Source organism: Bombina bombina, chromosome 3 (assembly GCF_027579735.1).
Source record: "Bombina bombina isolate aBomBom1 chromosome 3, aBomBom1.pri, whole genome shotgun sequence".
Classification (NCBI taxonomy): domain Eukaryota; kingdom Metazoa; phylum Chordata; class Amphibia; order Anura; family Bombinatoridae; genus Bombina; species Bombina bombina.
Genome location: NC_069501.1, coordinates 808,045,540 through 808,058,242, shown reverse-complemented (window position 1 = coordinate 808,058,242; position 12,703 = coordinate 808,045,540). Strand labels below are relative to the sequence as shown.

The following is a 12,703-nucleotide window of genomic DNA, read 5'->3' as shown; positions in this document are numbered from 1 at the left end:
TCCACTCCTATCGGTCAAACACTAAGGCTACAGTGGGCTCAGGGTCATCAAAACTGACAGAAGACTGAAAAAATGTCACCTTCTCTGATGAAGCATGATTTCCACTGTGACGTGTAAAGAGCATGAATCCATTGACCCATTCTGACTTATGTCAGCTGCTCAGACTAGTGGTGATGGCGTAGTTGTGCCGGATTTTTCTTTGGCGCATATTAGCTCCCTTTATTCCAATTGTGCAATGTTTAAATATCACATGTAATTACATGCATCCTTATTCTACTAATCTTCTAATAGCCAATTTAAGTAACATGCCATGTCACAAAGCAAAACAAGGAGGGAGTGAGCGCTAAAATAGCTTAATAGGCTAAAAATAATAATAGCTAAAGTAAAAGATTCACAATTTAATAAAGTACATATAAGGAGGGAGTGAGTGCTAAAATAGCTTAATAAGCTAAAAATCTTATATCTATAGTAAAAGATTCACAATTTAAAAAATGTATAGAAACATGAACAAGTCTAAAACATAGAATTAGAATAAAATACCTATCGCTAACATGGATCCATGGTATATCTAAAATGAAGATATAACAGTGGCCGCGTTCGGGCAGCGCTCAGGAGCTAGTGGAGGTGCTTCACTCCCAGCGATGACGTGGCGCTAGGTGACGTCACAAGCAAGGGAGCTTCAAAAAAACGTTTGCATGCGCAAAGGGATCTGCTGCACAATAATGGACTGCGCATGCAAACGTTTTTACTAAGCTCCTTTGTATTGTAGCTGCCTGCCGAGAATGAGTTCCCCAGTCTCTTCGCAAACATCCGAACTCTGACCCACCTCCATTCAGCTGCTCTCAGCTCAGCCCCTGTAGCTTATCCTGCTCTGAATAGAGGTGGGTCAGAGTTGCGATGTTTGCCCAGAGAGACTGGGGAAATCATTCTTGGCTCTGGGGATCAAAATCGGCAATTCCCAGAACCCCGCCCACACATCTCTAACCCGCCCACACAACGATCGGGAAATACACATAAAATAAAATGGACATAAAATAAAAGGGAAATACACATAATGCTTGAACGTCAGGTCTTTGTGTTTATATACATATAATATGATTTTTTGTGAGCTCTAGATAATGTAGCCCATTTCTTTTCACTTCATACACTACGTATGAAGTGAAAAGAAATGGGCTATATTCTCTAGAGTACACGAAAAATCATATTATATATGTATAAATAACATGGCAGCCTCCACAGCAACACGTGTGTGGAGGCTGCCATGTTTCCAAGCGTCTGAGCTTGCTCTGAAAAGTCCCAGCTTTTCCAGCACACCGGAAGCGCTGGGACTTACGTCACCAGAGCGCTCAAAAAACGCCAGTCATCTCACTTGCAAGTGTGAGAAAAACGCTCCAAGCGAGTTCCAGTTCGCTTGGAGCGCTGCCCGAACGCAGCCAGTATAGTAGATAAAACAATCATAAAACAAATCACCATCCACCATAGATATACTGTTATATTATCATTGTTTTATCTACTATACTGTTATATCTTCATTTTAGATATACCATGGATCCATGTTAGCGATAGGTATTTTATTCTAATTCTGTTTTAGATTTGTTCATGTTTGTATACATTTTTTAAATTGTGAATCTTTTACTATAGATATAAGATTTTTAGCTTATTGAGCTATTTTAGCGCTCACTCCCTCCTTGTTTTCCTTTAACTTTTTGAAGTCCACTAGGGGACTTTTTTGGTAGTGAGCTTTAGGCCATCCCTATAGCGCTTGGGTTACTATACTTTTAGTACTTACATGTCACAAAGCACACAAATCACAAACTGGTTTCATGGAGATGACAATGAGTTCAGATCACGCGCTACCATTATGCAGACTAGGCAGCAGTAATTTAAAGGGGCATTGAACACTAAGGGGCCTATTTATCAAAGGGTCAACCGAAAATATGCTGGAATTCCATGTCGTAATTGTCGCGAGATTGATCCGCCGTAGTTATCAAAGCGTCAAGATCTGCAAATTTTGAAATTTGTGATGTAACATACGATCCCGCGATTTCAATCCGACGCACATCGATGCGAGTTGAAAACCCGTAGAATTCGAGCGGAATCGTGTTTATTCGCCCTCCTATTCAACACTATTTGAAGCTCTCACGAAGTTCTCAAAATTTCTACAGTTACGCTTGCGTCTTTTCTGACTCAGCGTACCTGGTTTTCAATCCGCCACCCTTCAGGTCAAGGATGCCATAGAACTCAATGGGTGTGATACACCTTTAAGGAGTATCCCCTCCCATCTCATGATCCTCCCTTTATTAAGGCAGCTCTTCCAAACAGACCTTGCCTGAATATTGAAGCTTTTCAGCTACGCTTAGGTGTTAGCTAATTTATCTCCTTTGCAGGTCAATCTACAGCCTTCTAATAATTCTTGCTAACTTACTACAGGATTTCAACGGATATTATTCCTACAGCTATCTATAGCTCTCTGTTCCGACTCTAAGTCTGACTTGGTATCCCTATGCTACCGGATCTACTTCCTCCGCGTCCCGGAACTAAGACGCGCACACACAGCTCACTGACCACTGACGCCGGTCGCTTCTCAGGACTCCTCTCCCAGTTAATATTACTGGAACTGCCTTGTTTACATATACTTATTCTCTGGCTATTTGTGAGATTATTATACGCCTAAACTTATTGGGACAACAACCACTTACAGATGCAAGCCTTACAACGAGGTTATCGCTACAAAACTTGCAGATTCTGAAAGATTGACTGTTTGGACTCTGTACATATTTTAGTGTGATTGTGTGTGTGGTGAAGAACGGAAGTGATTTATAAAAACTCCTACTTGGTAACTCATTCTCTATCTATACCTAAGAACTCCAGACTGAACCTGGATATGTTCGCTAACTTATTTTGAACACTATATCAAATTGTTCTCTATAAGATTTCATATTAATTGTCTCACTTTGTCTATTCAGGTAATTTTAACCTATATTACATGCTTAGCACATAAAAGAGCAACACACCCCTTACTAACACTAAGGGTAAATTCTAATATAAACCTTCCAATACTGAGTCATAACAATGGGAGTCTGAAAACACAGAAAGCTTATGTTCGATGCTGCAAGAGAATGAAGTATATTACATAATAAAAGTAAATTAGAAACTTTATTAAAATGGTATACCCTTTCTAAATCAAACTACTACCTAGTTAAAATAAATACAAAGTTACCTGTAAAATAAATATAAATCCTAAAATAGCTACAATGTAATTATTAATTACATTGTAGCTATCTTAGGGTTTATTTTACAGGTAAGTGTTTATTTTTAAATAGGAATAATTTAGGTAATGATAGTGTAGTGTTAGGTGTAATTGTAACTTAGGTTAGTTTTTATTTTACAGGTAAATTTGTCTTTATTTTAACTAGGTACATATAAAATAGTTAATAACTATTTAATAGCTATTGTACCTAGTTAAAATAAAGTTAAATTTGCGTGTAAAATAAAAATAAATCCTAAAATAGCTACAATATAATTATTAGTAATATTGTAGCTATATTAGGGTTTATTTTATAGGTAAGTATTTAGTTTTAAATAGGATTAATTTAGTTAATAAGAGTAATTTTTATTTAGATTTATTAAAATAATATTTAAGTTAGGGGGTGTTAGGGTTAGTGTTAGACTTATGTTTAGGGGTTAATTAGTTTAATATAGATGGCAGCGGTATGGGGGGGCAGGATAGGGGTTAATAAATTTATTATAGGTGGCGACGGTGTAGGGGGGGCAGATTAGGGGTTAATAAGTTTAATATAGGTGGTGGCGGGGTCCGGAAGCGGCGATTTAGGGGTTAAACAATTTATTTAGTTGCGGCGGGGTCCGGGAGCGGCGGTTTAGGGGGTAATACATTTATTTGGTTGCGGCGGTGTAGGGGGGCAGATTAGGGGTGTTTAGACTCGGGGTACATGTTAGGGTGGTAGGTGCAGACATCTCCCATAGGAATCAATGGGATGTCGGGCAGCAGCGAACATGAACTTTCGCTATGGTCAGACTCCCATTGATTCCTATGGGATCCGCCACCTCCAGGGCGGCGGATTGAAAACCAGGTACGCTGGGCCGGAAAAGTGCAGAGCGTACCTGGTAGTAATTTGATAACTCCCAAAAGTAGTCAGATTGTGCCGAACTTACGTTCGGGAACATCTTGAGTGAAGAAGAATCGATCTGTGTCAGACTGAGTCCGGCGGATCGAAGCTTACGTCACTATATTCTACTTTTGCCGGGCAGCAGGGCTTGATAACTTAGGCGAATCAGCCTCGCCACAAATACGCTGCAGAATTCCAGCGTATTTGAGGTAGACGGCTTGATAACTAGAGGCCATGGTGTAACATAGGACTGAAAAAGGATTAAAAATGCCTGGGACATGCATAAGGCTATCGTAAATGAGTTTACACTGCACAAGTAATATGGGTAGACTTGATGAGGCTTTTGGTTCTTATCTACCATTAAATTCTATGTTTTATTTCTATGTGTATGTGTTTATGATGTTTAGTGTGTGTATGTTGTATAGCCTGTGTATATGCTTTGTAGTGTGAGTATTCTGTGTAGTATGCACATATCTTTGTCTTTTTTTTCCAGGTGTGCATGGTGTGTAGTGTGTATGATATGTGTATGCTTAATGCTTAGTATATGTGTATGTTGTATAGTCTGTGTGCGCATGCACTTCTTAGTATGTCTTACGCAGCTGTAATGTGTACTTTTCTGCTGAACAGCTAGGGCCTGTAGAGACCATTCATCTAGTATGAAGGCTAATTTGAGCAAGTAGTTGGCAAATAGAGACAGCAGGAGCCCAAACAATGATCTAAGGTCTAATTTAGAAATATACCTTATAAAAGGTAGACTACTGTAGGGACCATGCATCAGATCTGAGGTTTAATTCGACATCTAATTCAAAGTCACAGGGCAGATGGGTCGTAAAGATGAATTTAAAATTAAGGGAATAGGCAATCCTTATTTGGAGAGACTGATAAGTTTTGTTAGGAATCAAAAATATATGTATGTTTATGTATGTACTGTACAATATACTGTATATATATATATACATATATATATATATATATATATATACATATATATATATGTGTGTGTGTGTGTTGACATTGTCCCATCATCCGAGACGAGTAGGAAATCTTTTGGGACTAGTTTAAAAAGTTGTTAAGTTGCTCACCATATTTCTTATTAAAAAAACATTTTGCGGTTTTATTTAATATTATAACATTGCTGCATCTTCTTGAGTACGGATTACATCGGTCTGATGTGCCGAGGGTTTCAGTGAGAGGTGGGCTGGGAAGGGTTGTGAGAAGGTGGATCAGATGGGGAAGCAATCTCTGCTTGTGTGTTTTCATGCATTGCCCCCTTACAGTTACATACAGGACCATGCTTTGGGGGCCCTGCAGGCACCTACATTTCATACCGTCCGGAAACAGACAAAAATTAAAAATTGAGCACAAGCTGCTCTTGCCAGTATAGTGTTGCTCATTAGAGTGACCTTCGCGTACTGCAGTGTTTGGTGTCACAGTGCCCAGGGAAGCGATCTGTGGCTCTGATGTGCTACCCAAGGCACTAATCACTGGTTCTGACTAATTACACTTCTAGATCCTCACTGTTGACTGTGTAGTTTCCTAGCTTGCCATCCTTTGCATTTGATCCTGGCCCTGGCTATTTAATATTTTTCCTAATTCTGACTTATTGGCTGTGGTTCTTGATACTTATGCTCATGTGCTATCTGCTAATGTTCATGTAGGTCATTCTAGGTTGGTGAGCTTGGTTTTGGCTAGTTATTGTTCTGTACTCTTTGCCCCTGTGTGAGCAATTTAGTGCATTCTCCCTTCAACCTGGCTAGTTATACTTAGTTTTGACATTTGCCCAATGTTCTGGCTATTTACCCACTAGTTCTTTCATTCTGGTCCCTTTTCTATGTTGTAATGCTTTTTTCTATTTCATGTGCCATATTGTTTTCTGGAGATTGTCAGATAAGAGTTAATTTGACTTTTGTTGTACTCTGGAGGACAATGTACCCAAATAGGGTGTATATACATCATGCTATGACTGTACTCTAGTTTGAAAAGGAATATATGTTTGAAAAGGAATATATGAAAGTTCTCCTCTGTGAAAAGCACAATTGGGCTAAAAGAGACTGCTCCTAGGTGGTAAATCGCCATAGAACAAGCTACTGGGCTGTTGTTCGTTCCTGGTAGAGCACTTCTCTTTATGTATGCATATGTCTATGTGTGCCCTGCCCTGACATTTTGTGTGTGTCAGATTGTATATATGTATTTTGTGTGTCTGTGTGTGTCTGGCACTGTCTTTGTGTGTGTCTGTCTATCCCTGCATGTGTGTGTGTGTGTGTGTCTTTCTGAATATGCTTTTGTGTGTTTAGCATGTGTTTGTGTATGTGTCTATCCCTGCATGTTTGAAGGCATGTGTATGCCGGCCTGTGTATGAGTGCACCTGTGCTTTTATGTGTTTGTGTATTTCTCTGTGTGTATCCCACCTTTGTTTGTGCATTGCTACCTGCTTGTATATGTGTTTTCTTAACTTTGTGTGTCTGAATCATGTGTTCAGCCTCTGACTGCTGTCATATTAATTGTGTGTCCAGCATCTGCCAGTATTCTGGCACCTTATATTTATGTAAGGCCTCAGCCTACTGCCAACTGCAGAATAATCTTCTCTTTTTAGGTAAGGAGATATGCTTATATTACTTATAATTATAAGTGTATAAGTATATTAAAAAATAGTGTTTTATTCTTAATACAAATGTATAACAGAAGCATATAACATATTACAGTTTTACATATGTTGCCACGAAAATTGTGGACTAGTAAGAATTACCATGGGGCTAGTAGCACTTGTGTATATTTTTTATATTTTTCCACACACACACACACATATATATATATATATATATATATATATATATATATATATATACAGTTTAGCCTTGTTTTGTGTTAATAATGACCCTTGATATAAGCCACTGACAGTTCTTTGTACAGACACACTGTTTAAATTGCTGATGCATTAAGCATATTAAAATATGCTTTGTGTGCATATGCACAGCAAAAGCTGTCACTGGAAACAATAGATTTTAAAGCATGTTTAGTAATACAAGTATATTGCAAAAATGTGTTGATTCTTAATTGAAATGCACTGAAGGTACATTTCACTATTGACTGGAATGTCCTTTAAAGACACAACTAAAGACCCATTCAGGTCCATCAGCACTTTACAGTATAAAACAGCTGGTAATTGGCGATTACATGTGTATATTGGTATGTTAAGGGCTGGCAACGAGCCATTTCTGATGACAACACAATCACATTCAACCATTTCCATTGTTTTGTTGAAACGTGACCATATACATGTGCTAGTCCTTTTTTCTGTTTAAAATCAAAATTCTCTATGCTTAACAACATGTTTACAGGGCCATTGTTCTTTTACCCGATTCCACAGCTAAAAGGACTTGATAATTCTAAAATGAAGGTAACAATGTTTTTAAATGTAATATTGGTTTTGTGCTTGGGTAAAATACGCCGAGATTACCCTTCCATATTGGATGACATTAGGAAGCAACATCATCAAACAGTTACAAATACTACCTGCTCCATCAATTAAAGTTAAAAATATAATAACAAGCACGTTTATGTTAATAAATAGTGGCCAAATGCATTAACCAACAATCACACATGCACATTATACCTATAATGCCCCTGTTCAATTTTTTTAATAAAGACATACACACATATCTCTGTGCTTTTGGAACACAACAGGTTAATTGCACACATTACCTATCAGCATCACTACATTCTATTAAAAGGGATCAATAAACATACAGAAACTTTAACCTGTATTGTTATCTCTAAACCCACAACATTGTTATTTTGCTTATTGTTAATCCTGTGCATTTCATTTTTGGATTACAAAATCAGGAAATTTAAAAGGCAGATACCTATTTAGTGTCGTTTTTAAGAGATAACGATTTTAAGTCTCAGGGTATTTAAGACGGCAGCATGTTAGGATTGTGATCACTGAAAAAAATCATCTTGACAATACCGAGCAAAGCTCAGAAATTATAATCTACTGAAGACAAACTCAAGATTGCGATCTACCCCATACTCAGCAAAGAAAACGATGCAAAAAGAACAAATTCTAACAGCAAATTTTATTTTTGCATTTGAATGTTTTTTTCAGCCTTTTTACTATATGTTGGAATAAGTGGCATAAGAATATTGTATAACAAAGCACTTTAGTAAAAATATCTTTAAAATGATTTATGCACCCTGTATTACTTACATTATTTGTCTCCTATGCAGGAGATTTACTTATGATTTGTTTTGCAATGAATAACAAACAATATTTATGCCACACTGTATTTGTGCTATTCCTTATTCTTTGGATGTTTTTATTAACCTGATTATATATTTAGAGGTAATTATACACTTATGTAATGTTCGATAAAAGTATTGCGTGATATCAACAAATAAATAATCCTTTTGCTATGTCAACAACAAAAAATCACAATGACAAAGAATAGGACAAAACTGGCATGATCTCTCCAGTTAACTCTTCAGGGAGTGAGGATACTGTTGTAATGATTGTGTGAGTTAGATCCAGTAACCTGCAATAACATTAAAAGAAGAAAACCAGTTAAATCAGAGTCTCTTTAACGGTATAGGAAAGTCAAACTTAAACTTGCATAATCATAATGTGCAATTTGAAGACACTTTTAAATTCACTTATATTTTCAAATGTAGTTTGCTTTCTTGGTATCTGTTGTTGAAAAAGAATATGTACATATCCTACAGTAGTGGGAGTTAGTTGGTTAATGGTGCCTGCACATATTTGTCTCTTGTGATTGGCTCACTAGATGTGATTAGCTAGCTCCCAGTAGTGTATTTCTGCTCCTTGAACAAAGGATATCAAGAGAATGAAGCAAACATGATAATAGAAGTAAATTGCAAAGTTGTTTAGAATTGTATTTTCTGTCTGAATTCTGAAAGAAAAAAAATTGGGGTTCATGTCCCTTTAAAAATAACATTATTAGCAAATACTTTTTTCCCAAGATCTTTAGCCCACGACCTCTGTCTACAAGATAATATATAATACTATCCCAAGCACATTTATTGTCAGTAAAGTGTGCATATAAAAATAATATAAAGGGACATGAAAACCAAATTTATTCTTTCTTGATTCAGACAGAACATTAGTTTCCAACTGCTTTGTTCTCATGGTACTCTTTGTAAGATCATACCTAGGTAGTTAGCATGCATGTGTCTAGAGCACTACATGACAGGAAACACTGCTGCCATCTAGTGCCCTTGCAAATGTATGACATTGTTAAAAGTATTCTTGCAAATATGCTGCCATATATTGCTCTGACACATGCACAGAGCCTTACAACAAAGGATACACAGAACAAAGTAAATGTAATAATATGAGTAAATTGGAAAGTTTTCTAAAATTGTATGGTCGATCTGACTCAAGAAAAAAAAAATAGGTTTCATGTCATTTTTAACCTATTGCACCATATGGACGTAAGTACTACATCACTCAGTACATTTCCCAGTGTACTGTGTTGACGTAGTACCTACATCCAACACAGAGGCACATGTTGTGGTCCCACTGTCAGTTTAGACAGCAGGAGTCACAACCAGGGGGCAGAAGGCATCTTCCTTCATAAATCAGCACTGGTCGTGTTCTCTTACCATATGAAGCCAGATTGTAGATTGTTACAGAGCGTGATACTGCCTGTATTACTCTTTGTAATGATCCAATCCACTGTTGGTGCCAAGTGGGAGCGGTGGGAGGAAAAGAGGGAGGTGGGTTGGAGGCCCAGCGGAAGAGGGGGAGGGTTCCCTACACTATGGAAAAAAAGATTATGAAGGGAGATGGAGGCCCTACACTATGGAAAAATATCAGCTGGAGGGGGAAGGGGGATACTACACTACAGAAAAAGGTGATCATGGAACGGAGGAGGGGTCCAAATACTACAGAAAAAAACAAAATCCTGGCAGACTGGCTGCAAGTAACAAATATGGTGGGGAGCATTGGGAGGGGGGAGGGTTATATATAGAGTATGTAAAAAATAATAAATAAAAGCCCTAAACTACATATTGGCAGACTTTCTGCCAGTACCTAAGATGGTGGTGATCAGTGTGGAAGGAGGAGTGAAGAGAGCTGTTTGGGAGGGATCAGGTAGAGATCAGGGGGTGGGAGCGTAATCCTTATACAAGAGCAAATAATAACCTTACAAGCTAACTGATCAACCCCTTCACTGCCAGGAATTTCAGAAGTATAGTGTGCAATTAGTGGCCTTCTAATTGCCAAAAGCCAATGGCAAAGCCATGCATGTCTGCTATTTCTGAACAATGGGGATCCCAGAGAAGCTTTTACAACCATTTGTCTTATGACTGCAGTAGTTGTGTGTAAATAATCTCAGTGAGAAAACCAAAGCATCAAATATACCAAAATGGACCTAGACATATACCTTGGGTTGTCTACTTTAAAAATATTATACGTTATATTTCTTTCTTTTTTTTTTCCATTTTCAAAATGTTTATTTAGTTTTAACATACATTAGTGTACATAAGTAAGAAGAAAATTCTTTGGTACTTTGGGCAATTTTTATCTGAAATTCCTGGTAGCAAAGGGGTTACACATATCAAGGTACCATGGACACGGTGGACACCAAATATGTTTTTTACATATTTACCAATTTGGGCACAAGTTCTCAGAAATGTTCACCACAACTGTTCTATAGCCTACATAAAAAATGGGGATCTTAATAAAATGAATAATTTTTACCATGATAAAAGGTGTGCAGTTAAAAGAGGTTCCTGCCTTGAACCTTCACTTGTACAGAGGGCAGATTTCACTGATTTAAAATTAGCTTCAATGTCTTTCTTCAAAACATCCAAAGACATACATCCAGTAAAGTAACTGAGAACTTTCTAAAAGAGAACAAAAATATTAGTTATAAAAATCCCTGAAATATGATCTTTAATCAAATATAGAAAATATAAATATTTTAAAACAAGAGGAAAATAACCACAAAATTTAGACAAAAATAATGGTTTTACATAAAAAGGAACAATTGCTGTGGGCTGAAAAGCATGAAAACATGACAGGTAAGCAATGGTTTTCTTTTTCTTTTTAAAATACGTTTTTTTTTATATAATTGTATTTAATTTCATTTTATATTTACACAAAGAGTACTTAGACCTTAGGGGCTTATCAGTCTGAGGGCCATCATATAGGAATTAAGATGTGGGGTCATAAGTGACATATTCATTTTTTCTCCAGGAGTCTAGATTTTGGCAGGGTCATGATTAGTGTTAAAAATTAAAGGGATATATTATCAAGCTCAACACTCTTCATGATTTAAACAATTTCCAATTTACTTCTATTATCAAATTTGCTACGTTCTCTTAGTATCCTTTGTTGAAGAAGCAGCAGTGCACTACTGGGACCTAAGTACATCAAGTGATCTAATAACAAGAGGCATTGCTGCTACTGAGCCTTCAGGTATTCTTTTCAACAAAGGATAAAAATAGAATAAGCACATTAGATAATAGAATTAAATTGGAAATTTGTTTCAAATAGTATGCTATATCTGAATCATGGAGGGAAAAAAAACGGGGTTTCATGTCCCTTAAAGGGACAGTATACACCAATTTTCATATAACTGCATGTAATATATACTACTATAAAGAAGAATATGCACAGATACTTATATAATAATTCAGTATAAAACTGTTTAAAAACTTAGGCCTAGATTTGGAGTTTTGTCGGTAACGACCCGCGTAGCTAACGCCGGCTTTTTTCTGGCCGCACCATAAAAATAACTCTGGTATTGAGAGTCCACATAAAGGCTGCGTTAGGCTCCAAAAAAGGAGCGTAGAGCATATTTAACGCAGCTTCAACTCTCGATACCAGAGTTGCTTACGCAAGCGGCCAGCCTCAAAAACGTGCTCGTGTACGATTCCCCCATAGGAAACAATGGAGCTGTTTGAGCTGAAAAAAAACCTAACACCTGCAAAAAAGCCGCGTTCAGCTCCTAACGCAGCCCCATTGTTTGCTATGCGGAAACACTTCCTACGTCTGCACCTAACACTCTAACATGTACCCCTAACCTTACACTTATTAACCCCTATTCTGCCGCCCCCGCTATCGCTGACCCCTGCATATTATTATTAACCCCTAATCTGCCGCTCCGTAAACCGCCGCTACTTACATTATCCCTATGTACCCCTAATCTGCTGCCCTAACATCGCCGACCCCTATATTATATTTATTAACCCCTAATCTGCACCCCACAACGTCGCCTCCACCTGCCTACACTTATTAACCCCTAATCTGCCGACCGGACCGCACCGCTATTATTATAAAGTTATTAACCCCTAATCCGCCTCACTAACCCTATAATAAATAGTATTAACCCCTAATCTGCCCTCCCTAACATCGCCGACACCTAACTTCAAACATTAACCCCTAATCTGCCGACTGGAGCTCACCGCTATTCTAATAAATGTATTAACCCCTAAAGCTAAGTCTAACCCTAACACTAACACCCCCCTAAATTAAATATAATTTAAATCTAACGAAATTAATTAACTCTTATTAAATAAATTATTCCTATTTAAAGCTAAATACTTACCTGTAA

The 12,703-nt window shown here is 37.4% G+C and overlaps 1 long non-coding RNA gene across 1 annotated transcript; it reads right to left on the bottom strand.

The window, feature by feature from the left end:
* Positions 1–8,184: 8,184 nt before the first annotated feature.
* On the bottom strand, positions 8,185–10,963 carry LOC128651938 (uncharacterized). The gene is made up of 2 exons (XR_008401221.1): positions 10,846–10,963; positions 8,185–8,659 (listed from the first exon to the last, which is right to left on the bottom strand). It is a non-coding gene; the product is annotated as an uncharacterized LOC128651938 (long non-coding RNA).
* Between the last annotated feature and the right edge of the window lie 1,740 nt (positions 10,964–12,703).